We start from the raw sequence: 23103 nt of genomic DNA, 5'->3' as shown, positions 1-23103 counted from the left end.
ACCCGGGGGCGGTTCCGGAGGGCGCGGCCATGCCCCCGAAATGCCCCGGGCCGAAACCACGCCCCCGGTCCTGCCCCCGAAACACCACGCCCCGCCCCCGAAATGCCGCATCATCGGGTCCCGCCCCCTTCCAAAAACCCCGGGACCTACGCACGTCCCGGGGCTCTGCGCGTGCCGGCGGCCTATGGAAAATAGGCGCGCTGGCGCACAAGGCCCTGCTCGCGTAAATCCGGGCGGATTTACGTGAGCAGGGCTTTTAAAATCCGCCCGTTAGAGAAGATAAGGCCATCATGGAAAGATTAAACAATTTCTTTGCTTCAGTGTTTACTGAAGAGGATATTGGAGAGATACCCATTCCAGAGATGGTTTTCATGGGTGATGATTCGGATCAACTGAACTAAATCACGGTGAACCTGGAAGATGTGGTAGGCCTGACTGACAAACTGAAGAGTAGTAAATCACCTGGACTGGATGGTATACACCCCAGGGTTGTGAAAGAGCTAAAAAATTAAATTTCAAACCTATTAGTAAAAATGTGTAACCTAGCCGATGAACCTAAAGATTGGAAGATGGCCAATATAACCCCTATATTTAAAAAGGGATCCAGGGGTGATCCAGGAAACTATAGACCGGTGAACCTGACTTCCGTGCTGGGAAAAATCGTGGCAACTGTTATAAAGAATAAAATCAAAAACATTTAGATAGACACGGTTTGATAGGACACAGACAGCAATGATTTACCCAAGGGAAGTCTTGCCTCACAAATCTACATTTTTTTGAAGGGGTGAATAAATGTGGACAAAAGTGAACCAGTAGATGTGGTGTATTTGGATTTTCAGAAGGCATTCCACAAAGTCCCGCATGAGAGGCTTCTAAGAAAACTAAAATGTCATGGGATAGGAGGTGATGTCCTTTTGTGGATTGCAAGTTGGTTAAAAGACAGGAAACAGAGTAGGATTAAATGGTCAGTTTTCACAGTGGAAAAAGGTAAATAGTGGAGTGCCTCAGGGATCTGTACTTGGACCGGTGCTTTTTAATATATTTATAAATGATCTGGAAAGGGGTACGAAGAGTGAGGTGATCAAATTTGCTGATGACACAAAATTAAGCAGAGTAGTTAAATCTCAAGCAGATTGTGATGAATTACAGGAGGACCTTGCGAGACTGGAAGATTGGGCTTCCAAATAGGAGATGAAATTTTACGTCGACAAGTGCAAAGTGATGCATATAGGGAAAAATAACCCTTGCTGTAGTTACACAATGTTAGGTTCTATCTTAGGAGTTACCACCCAGGAAAGAGATCTAGGCATCATAGTGGACAATACATTAAAATCGTCGGCCCAGTGTGGTGTAGTGATAAAAAAAAAAAAAGCAAACAGAATGTTACAAATTATTAAGAAGGAAATGGAAAATAAAATGGAGGATGTCATAATGACTCTGTATCGCTCCATGGTGAGAATGTAGTTGAATACTGTGTGCAGTTCTGGTCACCTCATCTCAAAAAGGATATAGCTGCACTAGAGAAAGTGCAGAGAAGGGCGACCAAAATGATAAGGGGCATGGAATGGCTGCCCAATGAGGAAAGGCTAAAGAAGCTAGGGCTGTTCAGTTTGGAGAAGAGACAACTGAGGGGGGATATGATAGAAGTCTACAAAATCATGAAAGGACTTGAACAAGATAATGTAAATCCGTTATTTACTCTCTCAGATAATAGAAGAACCAGGGGGCACTCCATGAAGTTAGCAAGTAGCTCATTTAAAACAAATTGAAGAAAATTCTCTCTCACTCAGCACATAGTCAAGCTCTGGAATTTATTGCCAGTGGATACGGTTACAGCAGTTAGTGTGACTGGGTTTAAAAAAGGTTTGGATAAGTTCCTAGAGGACAAATCCATAAACTGCTGTGACAGTAATTAATAAGCAATAGTAGCTTGTGATCTATTTAATGTTTGGGTACTTGCCAGGTACTTGTGACTTGGATTGGCCACTGTTAGAAACAGGATACTGGGCTTGATGGACCTTTGGTCTGACCCAGTATGGCATTTTCTTATGTTCTTATCATTCCACCCAGTGACAGGAAGGAGATGTTCCGCAACAGAAAGCTCTTCCACTCCATCAAGGTGCAAGTGGTCTGTGAAGCTTGAATACGGATCCTCAACGTGATGGCCAGGTATCTGGGAGCCACAAATGATTCTTTTATACTTAGGCAACTGGGCCTATGTGAAACTTTTGAGGACAGCTTGTACGGTCATGGTTGGCTTATAGGTAAGAGAGACGCTTCTTTCTGTATTCCATCTCTGACTATGTGTTTGTGGCAAATGGCACGGACATGGGTGGTGGCTTGGGGGGAGGTAACAGAATCGCTGCCATGACAAGAAAGAGATCTAGGCGTCATAGTGGATAACACATTGAAATCGTTGGTTCAGTCAAAAAAGCAAACAGAATGTTGGGAATTATTAGGAAGGGAATGGTGAATAAAATGGAAAATGTCATAATGCCTCTGTATCGCTCCATGGTGAGACCACATCTTAAATACTGTGTACAATTCTGGTCGCCGCATCTCAAAAAAGATATAATTGCGATGGAGAAGGTACAGAGAAGGGCCACCAAAATGATAAAGGGAATGGAACAGCTCCCCTATGAAGAAAGACTAAAGAGGTTAGGACTTTTCAGCTTGGAGAAGAGACGGCTGAGGGGGGATATGATAGAGGTGTTTAAAATCATGAGAGGTCTAGAACAGGTAGATGTGAATCGGTTTTTTACTATTTCGGATAATAGAAAGACTAGGGGACACTCCATGAAGTTAGCATGTGGCACATTTAAAACTAATCGGAGAAAGTTCTTTTTCACTCAACGTACAATTAAACTCTGGAATTTATTGCCAGAAGATGTGGTTAGTGCAGTTAGTATAGCTGTGTTTAAAAAAGGATTGGATAAGTTCTTGGAGAAGAAGTCCATTACCTGCTATTAATTAAGTTGACTTAGATAATAACCATTGCTATTAGTAGCAACGGTAACATGGAATAGACTTAGTTTTTGGGTACTTGCCAGGTTCTTATGGCCTGGATTGGCCACTGTTGGAAACAGGATGCTGGGCTTGATGGACCCTTGGTCTGACACAGTATAAAATGTTTTTAAGTGCTTGTACAGTTACGTCTGCAGGCCATTGCCCCAGGGCCTGGCTTTTTCTCCCCATTCTGCACAGACCTGCTAATCTTGTGAGGGCAAACAATGTATCTGCCTTAGAACTTGTTGTGTGAGCAAGCACTATACACTTTCAATGTGTTCATTTTCAAAATGGCCCTGTTCCTATCGTCCCATTGGGAGCTATTTAAATCTCATTTGTTAATCACAAGTTTGAAGTGTCCACATTGCTGGTAATACACGATCACGTGATGCGTCATCCAGATTGTCGGCCACAGTTTGTCTTGACCTTCACACAGCTGAACCAGTAGCAGTGTCCTGTGCATGTTAGTGGCCTGGCATATTCCCTGTGTTGGGACTCGCAAATTGCTTTCTATGGAGGCCATACTGCAGAGCAGACAGGGATATTTGTAATCACATTATGAGGTACCGTTTTTTCAGTTAACACAGGTATGGCAGCTCTTATGTATTGGTTCAAGGTTGGGAGACTGCTACACATCAGTAGCCTTAGCTCAGTTGCGAGGGCCTGGCATGCAATTGTTGGAACATCCAGATTCGATTTAGTAGTCTGGACGAGCTGAGTACTTTTAGCTACTGCTATCCTGCACATATACTAGCCCAGAACAATGTGACTTGCACTTAGGCTAGGCAAATCGGCCTTTAAGGCTCAGGGAAAGGTACAGGCTTCCATAGTATTTTATAGGATGCTGTGGTTTGCAAGCCAGATCTGCAAGTAACAATGCTATGATTGATGGCTAAAATCCATCTTTGCCGCAGGAGATTCTGGGTATGGTTGCAGGACATAAGAATATAAGAACATAAGAAATTGCCATGCTGGGTCCAACAGAGGCCAAACCAGGCCACAAGAAACTGGCAATTACCCAAACACTAAGAAGATCCCATGCCACTGATTCAATTAATAGCAGTGGCTATTCCCTAAGGGGTAGATTTTATAAATGAACGCTCGGGCGTACTTTTGTTCGTGCACCAGGCGCGAACAAAAGTACGCTGGATTTTATAAGATACGCGCGTAGCCACGAGTATCTTATAAAATCCGGGGTCGGCGCATGCAAGGGGGTGCACATTTGTGCAACCTGCGCACGCCGAGCCCAGCGCACCTGCCTGTTCCCTCTGAGGCCACTCTGAAATCGGCGTGGCCTCGGAGGGAACTTTCCTTCCGCCTCCCCTCACCTTCCCCTACCTAACCCCCCCTACCTTTGTTGGCAGATTTATGCCTGCGGAAAGCAGGTGTAAATCTGCACGCGCCAGCGGGCTCCTGGCTCGCCATCACCCGACCCGGGGGCTGGTCCGGAGGCCTCGACCACGCCCCCGGGCCGGCGCCATGCCCCTGGCCCGCCCCCGAAATGCCGCGTCACTCGCGGCATGCCCCCCGACACGCCTCTCCATGCAAGCCCCGGGACTTACGCGCATACAGGGGCTTGCGCATGCCGCCGAGCCTATGCAAAATAGACTCGGCGCGCGCAGGGGGGGGGTTGGGGTAGGTTTTCGGGGGGTACGTGCGTACCCCTTTGAAAATCTACCCCTAAGTAAATTTGATTAATAGCCATTAATGGACTTCTCCTCCAAGAACTTATCCAAACCTTTTTTGAACCTGGCTTCTCACCCCCATTGCCATTTCTAACACATCGGCAGAGATGAGGTACAATGAGGCTTTATGTGCTACCCGCTGTGTCAACAAACACACCTTCAGAGTTCTCAAAAGTCGATTTCGCTGATTGGAAAAATGGGTGAAGCTTTAATGTATGCCCCACCCAAAGTTGGAGATATAGTGCTGCTCTGCTGTGTCTTCCATAATCTCACTCTATGCCAGAGCTTTCCAAACTGTGTGTCGGGACACGTTAGTGTGTCGCCTGCAGTGTGCAGGTGTGTCGCGCAAGCCCGGTCAACTCTGATGCGAGTTTGGGCGCTTTTTTTTCTAGAGATTCACTTTTTTTTTTCAGTTTATGGGTTGCTTATTATTGGGTGATTTTTGCTGTCAATCCCGTTTTTTTGGGGGGCTTGGTGGGTGGAACGAGCCCAGCCATCCTTGCATTGGCTGCTGCTGCCGATGAGGCCTGGCCATGAGGAGTACTGACTGCAAGCAGCAGTGTCTGGTGATCATGGAAGGGAGTGAAGCACTTAACTGGCAACAATCAAAAAGACGAGGTACATGAGTGTGGGGGCCAGACATGTGCTGGGGGGAGAGAGATGAGTGAGTGGGGGGCAAACGTGCTGGGGGGACAGACATGTGCTTGAGGGGGAGAGATATGAGTGTGTGGGGGCCAGACATGTGCTGGGGGGAGGAGAGAGATGAGTGTGTGGGGGACAGACAATTTGTTTTATTATTGTTTCTCATAAATTATAACAATAACATGAATCTTGGAATATATATTTTTAATATAAATTTAAGGTTTTCATGAGATAGGTTGTGTCGTGAAACATTTTATTTATGTATATATTTAAGGAAACATACATAAATTGTAGAAATATGTTTCATTCGTTTTAACCTTTAACCTCTGGTTTACTAGTAGACTGAATTACCGTGTCGTGAAATTATGTTTGTCTAAAAAGTGTGTCACCAACATGAAAAGTTTGGAAAGCTCTGCTCTATGCCATGGACTACAAATGAGTACAGATAGCCTTTCAGTCATGATACAAGTGAGGGGGCCATAGATCAAGTCTTGTGATGATGATGACTAACTTCCCCTTAACACCACACAAGCTCTACATGTATACAATATACTGTTTTGGGCAGCTAGTTCTGTCCATCTCACATACAGGCCCATGTAAGCAGTAGTTAGCTAAGAGTATGCAGTGTGAAGAAGGCAACAAGAGGCAATACTGAAGGTCCCTTGTAATAAACTTCTTCTTTAGCTCTTGCTGTCTTCCTTAGGAACATACATTGAGCATTCAGGTGTATGGCCTAGCCCATATGGTCTTGCCTTCTACATAAGTGGCTAGTTGGAAAATTGCAACAGCATTCTAGCATGCTGTTATTGTTTGTAAGGATTTTGGGTGGACCCCTGGACTCTGTGGCAGATGACCATGCCCACGGGGGAAGGTCCGTGAGGGCCACAGGTCAGGCTCAGCTTAGGACACACACACAGGTTAGATCTTTTACTAGACAGTGATGGTGAGCCACCAGAGGTGGCGGTAGTGAGCTGGAATATAGCCCGGCTGGCTTGTAGTCCCTCAGGCTCTGGAACAGCGATCCCACAATGGCTGTGCTGTTCTGGAGAGAAACTGATATCGTGAGTAGCAGCAGTGAATGCAGAGTTCAGGATTAGAACCTCGGTAATGTACTCATGCAGTGGTCTCTCAGTATGGAGCACAATAGCTGAAGTAAATTCAGGCCCTTGAGGAGCGAGTACCTGGTTCCAGGGAACAGCTCTGAGAGAGATAGATGGTAACTCACAGATGGTATAGGCAGCGGTGTCTTCCAGGCAGAAGTGAAGTCCAGGTAGCAAGTCCAGGAACATGGGCCCTCGAGGAGTGAGTACTGGTTCCAGACAGCGACCTGAAAGAGAAAAGAGAAAGAGGCCCCCGAGGAGCGGGTACCCCAATAGAGTAGTCCAAGTGGAGGCAGAGCAGCTAGGTTCGGAGAGCGAATCCCATCTGTAGTGAAACCTTTGCTAACTCGTAAGCTAGCAATCGCATAGGCTATTTGTATCCTGGATGCATGACGTTAACACAGGGGGACGCCCCTGAGGTTCGCGCCACTGAAGGTACTTGAAGCAGGGCCACACAGTGCGTGCGCCCTTAGGCAGCTGAACAGCATGGCGGGAGGTAGCGCCCAAGCCGGTCCGGGGACGCCGGAGTGGATGGCAGGAAGACACCGCGGCAGCCAAACGTCCATCAACCGCAGGAGGAGTCACCAAAGAGGTAAGGAGGGTGGAGTGGAGACGTTGGGCAGGGTCAGTCATGACACATGCAAGGTCACATGGAGGGAAAACCTTGTACCTAGTGAACAGTTAACACAAAAACCACACATTGAAAGAAGCCAACCAGGAAGTGTATTTTTCAAACCAGTGACCACTTTATTAGCAAAGACATACAGTCCACTGTTTGAAATAAAGTCAAAGTCTTAGGTAATCACATTTTTTATGGACAAGATAGCAAATAGCACAAAACATTGTAAATTACATGAACAACACCTTCTGTGTAGATCTGTACATACATTGTTTGAAATGGCATCATTATATAATACATATACAGGCTTAGCATCTTATTTTTTTGGCACAATCATGATTACAACAAAGAACAAAGAATGTGGAAATAGCAACCCCAATAGCTACAGTACAGCTCTAATGTTGGAGCTGATAACAGCCTTTCTATGTGATTGCTAGGAAAAAGCCCCAGACAGTCCATGTTGAAAGAATGCACTCAAGGGGACAGCCTAAGGGTCAAGGCAGCAGAGTTCAAGTGAAGGCCCCAGACAGTCCATGTTGAAAGAGTACACTCAAGGGTCAACATCAGGGATCAGCAAGAACAGGACCAAAGAGCACAGCTTGGAGGCAGGAGGTTCAGGAGAAGATACAGCAGCATGAAGGCAGGAGGCCCAGGAGAAGACACAACAGCATGGAGGCAGCAGCAGCATGAACTGAGATGAGACACCAGCATCCGGAGCAGGAGACGAGAGATGAGAAGAGGCAGCAGCTGGACCATGACTGGAGGCCACATCAAGGAGGATGGAATACAGGCAGAGCATCGAGATGGGCTTTAGAGTTATGCTGCTGGACCACAATGGCTGAAAGTAGACCATCTGTGTGCTGGCACAGGAACTCTGTAGTGAGGACAGGCCCAGCAGGCTTCTTCCACCTAGCCGGCACAGGAACTGTAGAGTGGCCTGGGCAGGATTGTTGGTACAACTCTTCTTATTTGGCATTTGATGCGTCAGCACTTTTGTCAAACTATCGACTGCTGCGGCCAGCGTTGTTACATTCTGCGTGTTTGCAGCAGTCTGAACCCACAAGTTCTGCCTGTTGACAGCCCTCCTGAGGCACACTAGCTCTGCCCATATGTGTATGAGGTATACCCCATGCCTCCTTTCCAGCTGGTCCAGCTACTCCTGTGTGGAATCCTCTGTTGGTGGCAGGGATGTTGTTAGTGCTGGTAGTGGTGCTGTGATGGTGATGTGGAGGAATTTAGGCCTCTAAATGGGGCTTCTGGGCTGCTTCTGCTGAGGGCATGGTGCTTCATTCTGGCACTGTGGTGTGCTGGCTTGAGGTTGTGATGAAACTATTGGGTCCCACTCAAAGCTAGGTTCCTCCATGAAGCCAGAAAGGGACACATTGAGTAGGCTGGGTGAACCCAGGGGTTGCAGCATCTGTGATGCCTCCTGAGCCTGTGGCTGCTCCTCCTCCTTGCTCACCTGGGTCTGGGCATCTATCAGGAAGGCCCTGTGCAAAAGAGCTGCTGTGCTGCTGGTCCCTCGGGCTTCCTGGCTAGGACCGGCAGCTTTGTGAGTGAGAGCTGTGGATACTAAACATAAGACATAAGTACCAATGGCAGCAAGTATCCTTTTTTCATTTGGTATCAGAGGTGCACTTTGCTTCTTAAGCATTGTGAACATCTTATGCCAAATGATGTGTGGCTTCATTGCAGACTGCCCATTTACAGGTGAGGTGAACTTACCGGCTGCAGCTTGTGTAGTGTCCAGCCACTCAGCCATGCCCTCAAAGACATCCAGTCCCAGCCTTTGCATGAGGCGCTTCTCCATGGGGATGAGGATGATGAGACAAGGGGCTCTTCCCTCTGGTCCACCATTTATATTTATTTCTGGCTGCCACTTTGGCTTTCAACTGTGCCTTGATGACTCGGTACCTATGGGCCACCTGCTAACCGCTTCATTGCACTCCGCTGCGCCTAGAGAAGCCCTAGACTATGTTGCGCCAGATCTGGCCTTTGGCTACCTTTGAGGTCTTGACTGCCTAGTTGCCGAACAGCATGGCATAATGCTCCAGGAACTCTGCAATGACCATCTCATTATCCTGCACACTGAACTTGATAGCCCCAAGTCGAGGACATCCTGGTGCCTGCCAGCCAGAAGGGGGATGCCACTTCCGCTTCTGGAGAGGTGTCCTCCCTTTCCTCACTCTCCCTCTCACTCTCCTCTCCCCCTCCCTGCCCTTCAGACTCCCTTCCCCTCTTCCCTCTCTCTCTATCCCGAGTCTGCCATCCTCCTCCTCCTCCCATCTCCTCCTATCCCTTCCCTCCTGCCTATCTCTACTCCTGTCCCTACTCCTATTCCTCCTCCTAGCAGTCCTTGTCCTCCCGCCGCCTCTCCTCACCTCTCTCCCAACGCCTCTCATGTTCCATCCTCCTCACCACAAACACCACCACTCCTCCACTCACACCATTCCTCACTCCACACCAAAAGACAAACAAACTGGACAAACAAAAACTTTCACTCCAACAAAGAAGACAAAAGACCAAGGGAAAAGGAAACAGATGGCAACAAAAGACCAGAAAATGCACTTGGGTAATCAAATCAGAAAAGGCTCCTACTTCCACCAAACCACTCACCAACTCTCCTCTCCTCTCTCTCCCACGCTTGACACACCCTCAAAGAGTCAGCTGCAGGAAGCCAGAAAATATAAACTGAATAAATAATGCACCATGCATTAAGTTACACTAGCTGCGCAAAATGATGTGGCACGCAGTGATGCGACGTACTGACACAACGCGCCATGCGCTGACACAACACACCGTGCATTATTTACCTATGCGATGCAGGAGCCTGCAAATTAGCCTAACCATGCCCCTTTTTTTTTTTTTTTTGTTTATTAATCATGGACGCTATTTTCGCTATATTTATAGCTTTTTGATGACTCTAGCTCTAAGTAAGCTCCTAACTTTGTTTTTTAGGCTCATAAATTTAGGAGCCCTAGTAAAACTGGGAGCCTAGACTTGGGAACTTAATTTAGCAGCCAACTTCAAATGTTAGGAACCTAAACCCTTTGAAAATTTACCTCATATAGCACAAACTACTGTCATACTTTTATTAAAGTGCTATAAAAAAAAGTGCTATAAAAAACATGCAATAAGCTTAATATCGTGGCCACATTACTCCCAACTATGATATTACACGTTGAACCTAATTCGTAGCCAGTTTTTCTTAACTGCAAGACTTCCCCAGCTGAGCTTATAAGTACTAATTCTGAATGCTGCACAATCATCCCCCCTACAGAACGTGGTGCCACAACAAGAGCAATGGTATTTATCATGTTGGAGTCTGAAAAGCTGTTTAGGATGCATCATTTTTGCAAGTCTTTATTTCTCAGTTTGCTGGAAAAACCCCCAACTGCTACTTTGGGCTTCCCAGCTGAATCAGAACAGGCCTCTGCTGGGCGACAGTACCACCCACCTTTTCTTTGCAACTACCCCCTCCCACCTTGCATTTCAGAACTCAACAATCACAGCAACAGTCCCTGGCCAGGAGCCACACACCATGGCTTCTGACTGGAAGCCAGTATGCATTCACTCTGAGTGTGGTCAGTTAGCTCACATCATTATAAAGCCAGCTGCATACATTTTGTGTCAAAGAGGGCAAACATGACAGTGGGAAGAATTTCCACAAAGGCCCTATTAAAACAGAAATACATCAATCGGCCGTGGGATTTATTCTCTAACTAAACTGTTGGCTGAGGATTATCTAGAGCTACCACATGTATTGCTGATGACATATTAGAAGTGGCTAAAGCATTATAGCTATAATGTATACTTTGTTGACTTCTTTTGGTGGAGCCAACTCAGCACACACAAGCAAAAATTGTATATCAAGAAGTGTAAATTGCAACATACTATATGAATATTTAAATTTCTGGAAAGTGTGTTTTATTTGGAAATTTTCAAATATTTTGCAAGGGAACATACCATAATTATAAACCAGTTTTCCTCAATCTTTGTTATCCAGTGAACCATATTAGTGTAACCTCTGTGATGGTTGAACCCAGAGATTAGTTCCAGAGGCTGTATGTCAAATTTGAATTTTAGATGGAACACTGTAATTATGCAACAAGATGAAATTCCAGAGTTTCGTGTGTGTGTGTGTGTGTGTGTGTGTGATGACGCTTTCTTTCAAGGCCCTTCACACTGCTATTGTTTTTTTTTCCCATTTTAAAGTCTTTACATGCAGCATATATGATAACAGCACAAATGAGCATTGTAGTCATTATTAAATGTAACAACTGAGAGTCTATGATGGTTTCCAACAGTACGCTTTACTTATAAGGTGCAAAGTGATGATTTAAATTTCTTTGCAACAGTTTAATTTACTTTTAAATGTTACAAATATTTTTATATAAATTTGTGACTTCTTAGTTCTTACAGTCATTCTCCAGTTCATATGTTAAATCCAATTGATGTAGTTCTTTAAGTTAATGATTTCTTACCTCCCATTGGATTCAGAGCAAGTTAATGAATCCCCTTCCAATGCTGGTGAAGTATTATTTATTTATTTATTTAAACTTTTTTATATACCGATGTTCATATGGACATCACATCGGTTTACATAAAATGAAAGTGGAGAGAAGGAAGAGAAATTGGAAGAAAGAAGTTACATTATAACATAACTGATTAAATAAAAGAGAAAAGGATAGAGTAAAGTGGAAAGAAGAAGGGGGAGAGGTTAAAGGAACAGGTAATTGGTTTAACAAAACATAGAATAAACTCAAAAGGGGGAATAATATGTACAGTGGAAGGGAGGGAGCTGTCAAATAAGACTGGCGTGGTGTTATGCGAAGGCCTGTTTAAAGAGCCAGGTTTTTAATTTCTTTTTGAAGGTCTGGGTGCAAGGCTCAAGTCGAATATCAGGGGACATCGAGTTCCAGTGATGGGGCCGGCAATGGATAAAGCACGGTTTTTGGTGGAGCTGAGGTGTAAGTGTTTGGCGGGGGGAATGAATAGTGTGCCAGTGTAAGAGGATTTGGTGAGTCTGGTGGGAGTGTGGAAGAATAGGGATGTGTTTAGCCATTGCATGTCTGGGTTGTAGAGGGTTTTGTGGATTAAGGTGAGGGTACTAAAGATGGAATTTGTTTTATACGTCATGTATCTCCTCCACGTTTTCTCCTCTCATGCCTTCATCTCCTTACAGTACCTGAAAGGCATGACTCTTCCTCCTTGCCTTTTCAGTATCAGGATGATACTTTTTTCTCTCTTCTCTAAATCTTCAATAGATGTATATGGGCCTTGGATGGGGTCCAACTCCTTTCCTCTCCTCTCTCTCCATTTTTCTCCTTCCTCCGTTCAGCAGGATGGCTGAAAGTCAACCTTCTCTTTGGATCTTGATGATCACAGATTCCTAATGCACAAAGGGAACCTCTCCCATTTGATGATAGTTAAACTAATTTAAGTTTGCTCTGTCCCAAATTACTGGGTACTTCAAATATAAATAAATCTATTTAAGAATACAGAATGGACTGGGAGGGTGGAAAGAAACTCCCATCCAAGTAAAAAGATATCCATGGAAGCATCAACTCAATTAACAGAAAAATCAGAGAACAGTCAAGACATGCTGTCTCTGTAAAAACAAAAGGGAATCCATACAGTAAAATGGTGGTCACGCTTTATAAGCCAGAGGGATACATCCATTGCAAGCTTCTGCATGGGGAAGCTGCAAACCCACAAGGTTACTAATGTGACAGTAACCCTTTCCCGGGATGTTTAACCCCAAGGGTACACAATTTTATGTATAACCTTCGGGGCTGTTCTGGCTAGCTAACTTCTTCCCAAGTTTGACTCTATCTCGGGGGGGGGGGGGGGGGGGGGGGGGGGGGGGGGGGGGGGGGGGGGGGGGGGGAGGGGGGATTCCTTCTATGGGGGAAGACTCATCTATGGCCCAGACAATGGTGTGTGATCCTGTAAGTTTGGTTGCAGCTAGGGCATCTCCAGGAGATAGATGCTGCAAAAGAACAGGCAGGACCAGGAATTGAGTGTTAAATAATAATTTACTGATTGAAATAAGGCAAATTAAAGTCCATCTTTAAATACTTGTGCAGTTACAGTTGATTTCTTTATAGCTAGAGTGTTTCAATATGGGTAGATGTCCTTTTATTTCAGCAAACTGGTTGAGCTTTCCATGGTGGTATAAATTGTGCACTCAAAGCTCTCCCAGCGGCTTAACTGGGATTCCCAGGTTGGGGTCCCCTTCTAACATTGGGTTGAAAAGTCTGAGGGTGGGAACATGTGAATTAGCCAAGTTCCCAATGAAGAGGGGTGGCCAAAAAACCTCCTCACAACAAAAGAGAAATAATTTCTACAAAACCTTTCTAGACTGGACTTCTCTTGTCACAGGTGCTTGCCACATTCATGGGGTGAATGGACTCACTGATCTTCAGCCCCTGCACTCTGAATCCAGCCAGCGAGGATGCCCTTCATCAGAGGAACAGAGTGAAATACAGTCCCTTCTGTGGTAGAGTTCTTCCAGCCTTCACACACATCACACAGCCAAGCCTGTCACTGGTGCTTGCCTCTTTCAGGGAGTGAATAAGTTCTCTGGTCTTCAGTTAGGTTCTGTAAGCTCCAAAAGATTTCAGGCCAAAAAGATATCCTTACTGCAACTAAATACCTAGAAATCCATTGGCAGAGTGTTCACAGTGAACCCTCTTCCAAAAAGTGAAACTGGTGACACAGGGAAGCCTCACCAGGGAGGGAATAATCTACATCTTGTCTCTCTGGTGCAGAGCCATAGCCAGGCAATTTGGCACCTAAGGCTAATTGAAAAATTGCGCCCTCACACATTATACAACACATGACACCATGAGTTGGGAGACTTTGTTATATATTTGTAAGGCAATGCCCATGGCCAGTGCAAGGGTCTTAGGTGCCTTGCACCCACCCCCACCCCTTTACACCCTACTCACACACAATTAAAAATTATGCATTTATAATAACAGATTTTACATGAAAAAACGTTCAAAGCAGTCTTCTGAGGTAAAAATGTGACTTACAATATGTATATTATATTTACATGCATTGCTGAGGTTCCAACTAGAAAACCCTGCAAAAAAGCAAGAGACACTTGGAAAGTATATGGTATTAGGCCTACTGTAATGCATCTTGGGAATGGGCATGACCCTCAGAGAGCCACGAGAAAAAAGCATTTCTATATAGAAACAGCACTAACTGCCAGCTCTTAAACAGCAACAACCCTATCTAAAAGTGAATACTATACCAGGTCTAAAAGAGTAATACACCCCTTATTAGGAAAACAGAACAAGCCAAACTGCTATAGATCCCTATATAGAAACTATACACTGTGGGGCGCGAACAAATCTACTCCCGATTTTATAACATGCGCGCGCAGCCACGTGCATGTTATAAAATACAGGGTCCTCGCGCTCAAGGGGGGTGCACAATTGTGCAACTTGCGAGTGCCGAGTCGTGTAGCTTTCCTCCGTTCCCTCCGCCTCCCCCCACCTTCCCCTACCTAACCCGCCCCCAACGCTATCTAACCCCCCCCCCCCCTGACCTTTATTGTCAAAGTTGTACGCACCGGCTGGCTGCCGGTGCGCCATCCCTCAGCAGGGCCGCAACGGAGGAAGCCTCGGCCCCGCCCCCAGAACGCCCACGGCCCGGCACCCCGCCCACGGCCCCGCCCCAATCTGCACCCCTTTTTCGAAGCCCCGGGGACATATGTGCATCCTGGGGCACGTGCGCAAGGGCAGGTTTTTGGGGGTTACGCATGTAACCTTTTGAAAGTCTACCCCAATGGAATAACTCACTTCAGTCACACATGCAAAACACAGATAGAAGCTCAAATACAGAATAGAGAGAGCATACAGTATAAACAGAAATATATAGATAAAACCTGGATACCGCAAAAAGCCAAATTCTGTATGCACTGCAACAATGTAAAAAAACAGAAACATTACCATTCCTCATAAAACAAAATTTGTAAAACCATACCAATAAAAAGAATAATTCAAAACAATTAATGAATAACATTCAATAATTAAAAACTCATATGAAATCTTCCAAACATCAATAAAATTAAACAATTAAAATAAGGATTTTAAAAAATTCCCCGTTATCCATACCTTGGAACTTTTGATTTCCAGATGCCCTGAAATTGTCATGGATCAGCAGGCAGAGAGTAATTGTGGTAGTTATGCACACACATGTTCCCTGTCATACATACACGTTCTCTCTGCCTCACATACATGCACATATGTTCTCAATTTCCCACACACAGGCACACATGCTCTCTCAACTCTCCCACATACATATTCTCACACTCATGCACACATGCTCTCTCTCACTTCCTCCTTGATGTAGCAGGCAGCAGTAGTCTCTTTCTTCAGTCCCCATGGCCAAGGGAACAACTTCCAGTCACATTGCCAAGCCAGCTTTAGTATTGGATTACTTCTGGCAGGGCAGTGTGCACTCCTCCTTCTCAAAAGTAGTGCAGCCCCATCGAAATTGATGGCATGGTAAGCACAGCCTTAGCAAGTGGAAAAGCAGTGCGAACCCGCTGAAGTTGATGGTGTGTTAAGAGCGGCCTTAGTAAGAGGAAAAGCAGCATGGCCTCACTAGAATCAGCAGAATCCTCCAGTTTTTTTGAATCTCTTTCCACATCTTACATTTAACCCAGCCATATCAGCAGTTATTCACAGACTAAGAAATATGGAACTCAGTTCCCTCAAGAACCCAGTAGATGTAGCTGTTGCTAAATACCTGAACATTGCATTTCCATCGCCTGCTGGTCTGAGCAGTAGGACTCTCTCACACAGCAAGGTTGCGTACAGCCACTAGGTTATCAGGCTAGTCCATAACAAAATGTTATCGTGTGCCTTAAAAAAAATAATTGCATGAAAAAAATTACACTGAAAGCTCCAAAGTGGCACATGTTGCTCTTGCTAGATATAAACCCATCTGTTCTTGGAATGTAACTGTTTTCATTCTTGATTCTAGTAAGTGGCACACAATGCTGTAGATAATAGCAAAATCATTTTTTGATTTTTTTTCTCTATTACATTAACGTGCATACCTGTGCAAATGATAATATAAGCACTTATACAAGTGGTGGGTGCAAATCATTCCTTCATCTCCTAATAAAAAAGCTCTCCTCGCCATTTGCATTGCACTAGGTTTTGCATGACTTTATTGGAAGCGGCATTGTCTTCTTCTTTGATCCTGCTAAAGGCTTTGTGTATCCCTTCTGATATGAGGGAAGTTTACATAAATGTTTTTGACTTCTTAGTGGGCGGCTACCCTGCTATTCTTTTGAACTCCTTGATCCACAGGACACATTTGGATCAAAGCACCCATGTGAAGAAGATGCAGTGTGTCCTTATGCGTCCAGCTTGTTGCTTGTTTCGCAAACCATAGGCAGAGCAATGATATGTTTTTGTTGTGAGATAACTAATATCCCAAATATTTTAGAACTCATTAAAGGCAGTAGAACAGAGCCAGCAACTTAAAAAAAAAATATATATATCAACTTATTTTGCTGACCTTGTGAAGAGACCAAGATTGTAAAACAAAAGTGACCATGTCAATATCTGGAGGCCATCTAGTGGTCTTATGAAGAGCATGGAGCATCTTTCACCAAGGCAACTGGTTTAAAGAGCACGCTGGGTCTCATTTCTGAGGTATGCTGGACTCTAGGAATATCCGATTGGGGAAAAAGTAAAAGGTGGAGGCCACTGCTAGGGTGCACATGGTACCTGTTTTATTTAGAAAGTTAGCACTTCATCCATTTCACGTTTTGTTATATATCTTTTACTGAAGCAGTCAGCACTGTTTCAGGTGTTGTATTTGAGCCAACACTGGATTAAGAATTTAGTCAGGCTCAGGAAGTGGGAAGAGGAGGCATATAATTTGTGCTACACAAAGTGGGGCCCAGCTATCCACGCTCTGCATGCTGCCCATTAATTCCCACACCCCGGGGCGCATGCTGTAGCTAGGAAGGAGAGGCATGCGTGACTACATGTGCTCAGAAGGGAGCTCCTGCACGTTTAAGAGCCACTGCTGGTGTCTCTTGTTGCCAAATAGAGCCCAGGTACTGGTTTGCACCTGAGCAGCAGGTAGTGATGACTTTTCCGTGGCATTCCTAACCAGAGCTGCTGGCACACTGGTTGGGACACATTGCAGTAGCTTCACACCTATCAGGACCATCATTTGTTTCAACATGAGTTCAAGCTTGCATCTACTTTCCAGTAAAACACAGTACACGGTAGGTTTCTGGCAAGAAAGTGGAACATTATTAAACATCTTCAGTATGTTCTATCTTCTGCTGGGAAGTGCAATATTATCTGAGCATAAAAAGAAATTAAACCAACTGAACAAACAAAAACCCCACAACATGCCGTGTCACAGCTGTTATAAATTGTAAATAATAATGAAAAACAGGAACAAAGGGATACACTCTTAGTTAAAGAGGATCGTTGGCAGGGAATTGATATCAAGAGGACATGACTAGAATCAAAAAAGGGATAGTACAGTGCCCTTTGCTATTAACATCATTTGCAAGTGAGTTACTCAGCTGGTCCTTGCCATTTCATACAGCATCCAATCATTAAGGCCGCTTTAACCTATAGGGAAAAGGGGCAGTTGCCCTCGGACCTGCATAAAAGGGGGCCCATAGATAAATGTAGTCCAGAGTGCAAGGCGTACTGCCATGCCCTTAGCGTCGTCAGCAGCAACTTTCCCCTGGCAGAGTGCCAGATTTTGAAGGCACCCCGCTTCTCAGCGTTCACTAACTCCACTTGTCCCAACCCCAGCTGTCACAATGGTTCTTCCTATGGAGCATGTGCCATTCAGTCTTTACAGCAGTGGCATTGCAGGGGATCCCTGCACAGATGCAGCCTCAGAACTGCCAAATAAACACCAAGCGGTGCTTTTCCTGCATCAGTTAGAACAGCCGAGACCACATGAGCATGGCTACAGCACATGCATACATACTCTAACAATCTGTGTAGTGTAGTAAGTGCAGGAGAGGAGAGAGGACTGTGGGGGTGGGGGTGGGTGGGTGGCCCCCACCCCTCAGATGCTGAGGCCTGAAGGATGAGGGCAGAAGACTGTTTTTCATCCTCCATACCTACTGCTGTAATTGTGAGCAGTGAGCAATATCAGTGACTCTGTAACAGGGAGAAGTACGATCTTATATTCCTCTGCTCTGATGGGGGAGAGGGGAGGGGAGTATTTTGGTACATGGGGTGGTGGTATCCCCTCTGTTGCAGCCTGAGATGTCTTCTGTCTGCTTTCATTCTTGCCTTTTGATTTACCCAGTTGGAATTTTTTTGTTGGGGGGGGGGGGGGGGTGTAGGAAAATGATTTAGCTTGAGGATTTTTTTGCTGGTTTTTTTTAGGTTTCTAAGGCTTTTCTTGTAGATGTTTTCACTTCTATCACTTTGAAGTAAGATATGGGCCTTTGCCTACACTGTATTGTCCTATAAACTAAATGATTATATCACTGGAAAAGGTGTGCCATCTGTCTCAGGCTGCTAGTAGGCAGTGATAACCCATGTGTCTGGATTTGTCTAGCAGGATTCAAGGAAAGAAATTAACAGATAAAACTCAATTTCTCCATAAAACACTTAATGCTTCACAGTATATTTGTCCTGGCTTTTCATTATCTTTAGATTGGATGCTTCTGTTTCTCATGATGTTTGATATGACAAAGCAAGAAAAAGATGATTGTGCTTTGGGAGATGACTCAGTATTTACTAGATGCAGTGTGTAGGGGAGGTGGTAGAAGCGAGAGAGGGGTGAACATGCTTGAGTGCTTTTCTCCAAGCACACTGTGCTAATGTCATTAGATATTAGGATGGCAATTGCTAGATGATATCTACTCTAAAAGGAGACTTGTGGAACTTTAACATCCATTTTCACTTCACTCTAACAGTTTGTACAAATGAGAGCATGTCAGAAGCCATAGCAGATAGATATACTGAGCATTTTCCCCATAGAGAAATGTTAAAATTGTAACTTGAAACAATTTATGTATTAACAATACTCTTTTGTAAGTAATCATTCAGGCATGTAAAGTATTACTTTAAAAAAGTAATTAGATTTCTTACCTACTCATTGTCTTTCCTTGAGTCCTACCAGAGCAGTCCACAATGCATGGGTTTGACCTCCCTGCCAGCAAATGGAGACAAAGAACTAATAGGACACTGTAATACCAGGGCACAAGGTATGTCTACACGACAGAGCAGATAAAATTGGTGGAAGGGTAGAATCATATGTTAAGGATAGCATAGAGTCAAGCAGGATAAACGTTTTGCAGGAAACAAACCTAGAATCATTATGAAGTCAAAGGTAAAAGGGAATAGTAGTAGGTATATATTAGCACCCAACTTGGCCCTGATGAGGAAAGACTGTAAATGGCTAACAGAGATTAGACTGGCTAATAAAATGGTCAGCACAATAATAATAGGAGACTTCAATTATCTAAGTATTGATGCAAGGGAGGTAAACTTTCTAGATGCCATCAATGACCAGTTCATGCAGTAGCTAGTCATAGAACCAATGAAAGGGGGAACTATATCTCATCTAGCTCTCTGTGGACACAGGCCCTGGTGCAAGAGCTAAATGTGGTGGATTGGCTTGGCAACAGTGATGATAATGTAATTAAATTTGGTATATTCACTGCAGGGCGAATACTAAGGAAAACTACTAAAATAGCATTTAACTATAGGAAAAGAGATCGATAAAATGAGGAAATTTGATAGAAAAAAACCCCCTAAAAGGAGCATTCACAAGCTTAAAAGCTTGCAGGAAGCATGGGCATGGTTTAAATTACCATTACTTTGATTAACTGTAAGAAAGGCGATTCATCAAATTGAATAAATTAAACTATACCATGTATTAAAAAAGGTCAAAGGAAAACCAAATAACTGCAGTTTGTGGTTTAATAGTGAGATAAGAAAGACAATTACAGCCAAAAGGCCCTCTTTCAAACATAGAAAGCAGACCTAAATGAGGAAAACAGGGAAGAGCGTAGGCACTGGCAAGTTTTATATAAAAAAGTTAATTAAATCAGGCTAAAACTGAATTTCAAAATAAGCTTGCCATAAAAATAAAAACAAGTAATAAAAACTTTTTCAAGTACATTCGAAGCAAAACGCCTGTGAGGGCATCAGTTGGGCCGCTAGATGACAGACAAGTATAAGGGGTGCCCAGGAACAGGAGTGGCCATCCCCAGTCCTGGAGAGCCACAAAAAGGCCGGGTTTTCAGGAGATCCACAGTGAATGGTGCTTCAGACAGATTTGCATGCACTGTCTCCATTGTATGCAACTATCTCATGCATATTCATTGTGGATACCCTGAAAACCAGGCCTGTTTGTAGCTCTCGAGGACTAGAATTGGCCACCCCCTTTCTCAGGGAAGACAAGGAAATAGCGGTAAAACTAAATTAATTCTTTGCTTCCATCTTCACTGCGGATATTGGGGGTCATACCTACACCAGAAACATTTTTGATGGTGATGACTCTGAGTGACTAAATGAAATCACTGTGAAACTGGAAGATGTAATAAATCAGATTGACAGACTAAAGAATAATAAATCACTGGGACTGGATGGCATTCACCCCTGAGTTCTGAAGGTACTCAACATGAAATTGTAGATCTGTTCTGCTGATTTGCAACCTATCATTTAAAACAGCCACATTATCTTAAGACTGGAAGGTGACCAATATGACACCAATTTTTAAAAAGGGCTTCAGGGAAACCATACACCTGTGAGTTTCAATTGGTGCTGGGCAAAATGGTAAAAGCTATTGTTAAAAACAAAATTATTGACAACATAGATAGACATGGTTTAATTGGGGAGGGTAAACATTTTTTGCTAAGCAAAGTCCTGCCTTACCAATTTACTAGACTTTTTTTGAATGTGTAAATAAACATATGGATAAAGATAAGCCAATTGATTGAGTGTATTTCAATTTTCAGAAGGCATTTGACAGTCCCTCGTGAGAGGCTCTTCAGGAAAGTGTTAGTTCATGGAATTGGAGGCAGTGTTCTATTGTGGATTGGTAACTGGATAAAAGAGAGGAAGCAGACTGTAGGACTAAATAGTCAGTTTACCAGATGGACAAAGATTGTTAGTAGAGTGCCTCAGGGGCCTGTACTGGGACCTGTGCTATCTAGCATATTCATAAATGATCCCAAGAAAGAAAAACAAGTCAGGTGACCAGATTTGCAGAGGACACAATTGTTTTAAGTTGTTAAAACAGCAGCAGATAGTGAGGAACTACAGAAGAAACTTGTGAGATTAGGAAGATGCAATTGAATGTAGACAAATGCAAAGTAATGCATTATACTGGGTTTCATATTAGGAGTCACCACCCATGAAAAAGACCTAGGAATTTCTTGAAATCTTCAGTTCAATGTGTGATGGCGGTCAAAAAGGCAAATAGAATGTTAGGAATTATTTGGAAAGTAATAGAGAACAAAACTAAAGAAATCATAATGCCTTTATATAAATTCATGGTGCAACTGCACCTTAAGTACTGTGTGCAATGCTAGTAACCTCATCTCAAAAAAGAAATAGAAAATGTACAGAGAAGGGCAACAAAAATGATAAAGGGATGGAAAAGCGCCTTTATGGAGAAAGGCTAAACAGATCAGGGCTCTTTAGGTTGGAAAAGGGATGTCAGAGAGAATATGATTGAGATTTATAAAATCATGAGTGGAGTGGAATAGATAAATAGGAAACAGTTATTTATCCTGTCAACTAACACTAGAACTAGGGGACACTCCATGAAACTAGCAACCAGCAGATTTAAAACAAATTGTAGGAAGTATTTATTCACTCAGCATACAATAAAGCTATAGAATCTGTTTTCCAGGGGTCGTGTGATGGAGCAATAGCGTGCACTCCTGACTAGCTCCTGCTCTAGCCAAAATTAATTGGTAATTGCTATCCTCTCCTGAATCAAAATAATTGGGGAAAGATGTCTGATAAAGGGCCCAAAAAATGGTTGCCCATATTCTGAGGCGAACAAATGGTACAACCAAAGAGATTGTGTAGAAAAGCCCTGTTGGAAAGAACAACTGGCGTGGAAGATATGGTGTCAGATGATAAGGCCATCTCTGAAGATATCCTGCCAGCTGAGATGGACGAGGCTGTTAAGCTGGTTATGAAGCAATTGGGGGGACAAAATCTATAACAATATAGAGGCTAAACTGGAGTTCGTTGTGGACAGAGTTGGTCAATTAGTCTCTATACTGGGTTGGACAAATGCAAAACTTGAAACAGTGGTAGAATGCATGGAAGACATAGATATGTCCCTCACCTTGGCCGGCAGAAGTCTGGATGTTCTGGAACATAATCACAAGTGGATAGAAGACAAGCTGAATGACCTAGAGAACAGGAGCAGATGCAATAATTTGTGGATTGTGGGGCTGCTGGAGAAGGTTGAGGGAGGAGACCTGGTGGGATTTTTAGCACGTTGAAGCAGGATGCCCCAGAGCTCTGATTCTTTGGCTTCATTGATATCAGGATAAGGGTTGGGTGCTTAGGCAAGTTGACGGAAACAATAGGTGCTCTTTAAGGGGTGAAAGGTGTACTTTTTCCAGGATTTTTCAATGGACATTCAGAAGCGGAGGCAGAGCTTTGTCGAGGTGAAGAAGGAGCTGTGTAATATAAGTTTTTCCTACACTCTGCTTTATCCAGCGTGCCTACGAGTGGAACACAAGGGCCAGCTTAAGTTCTTTACGGATGCAAAGGTGGTTGCTGCCTTCATTCAACAGCTTAAGGAAGGAGAGAGAGTGGAGGCCAGCACATGATGTGGTGTTATCATGCTATATATTCTTTTGTAACTGTTTTCTACTTTAAGGTGTATATACAATATAAGTCATGCATAAAAAGGGAGGGCAGAAGGGTTTATTTTCTTTTTTATTTCATATTAATTTCATTGTTGGGCTTCCTGGGGGGAGGATGGGGTGGGAGGAAGGGAGGGAGGGCATCATGACCTGTACCTATTGTTATGTGTCCTCGCCTATGTGTGTGGT

Source organism: Rhinatrema bivittatum, chromosome 4 (genome assembly GCF_901001135.1).
Source record: "Rhinatrema bivittatum chromosome 4, aRhiBiv1.1, whole genome shotgun sequence".
NCBI lineage: Eukaryota > Metazoa > Chordata > Amphibia > Gymnophiona > Rhinatrematidae > Rhinatrema > Rhinatrema bivittatum.
This window is presented reverse-complemented; position numbering follows the sequence as displayed.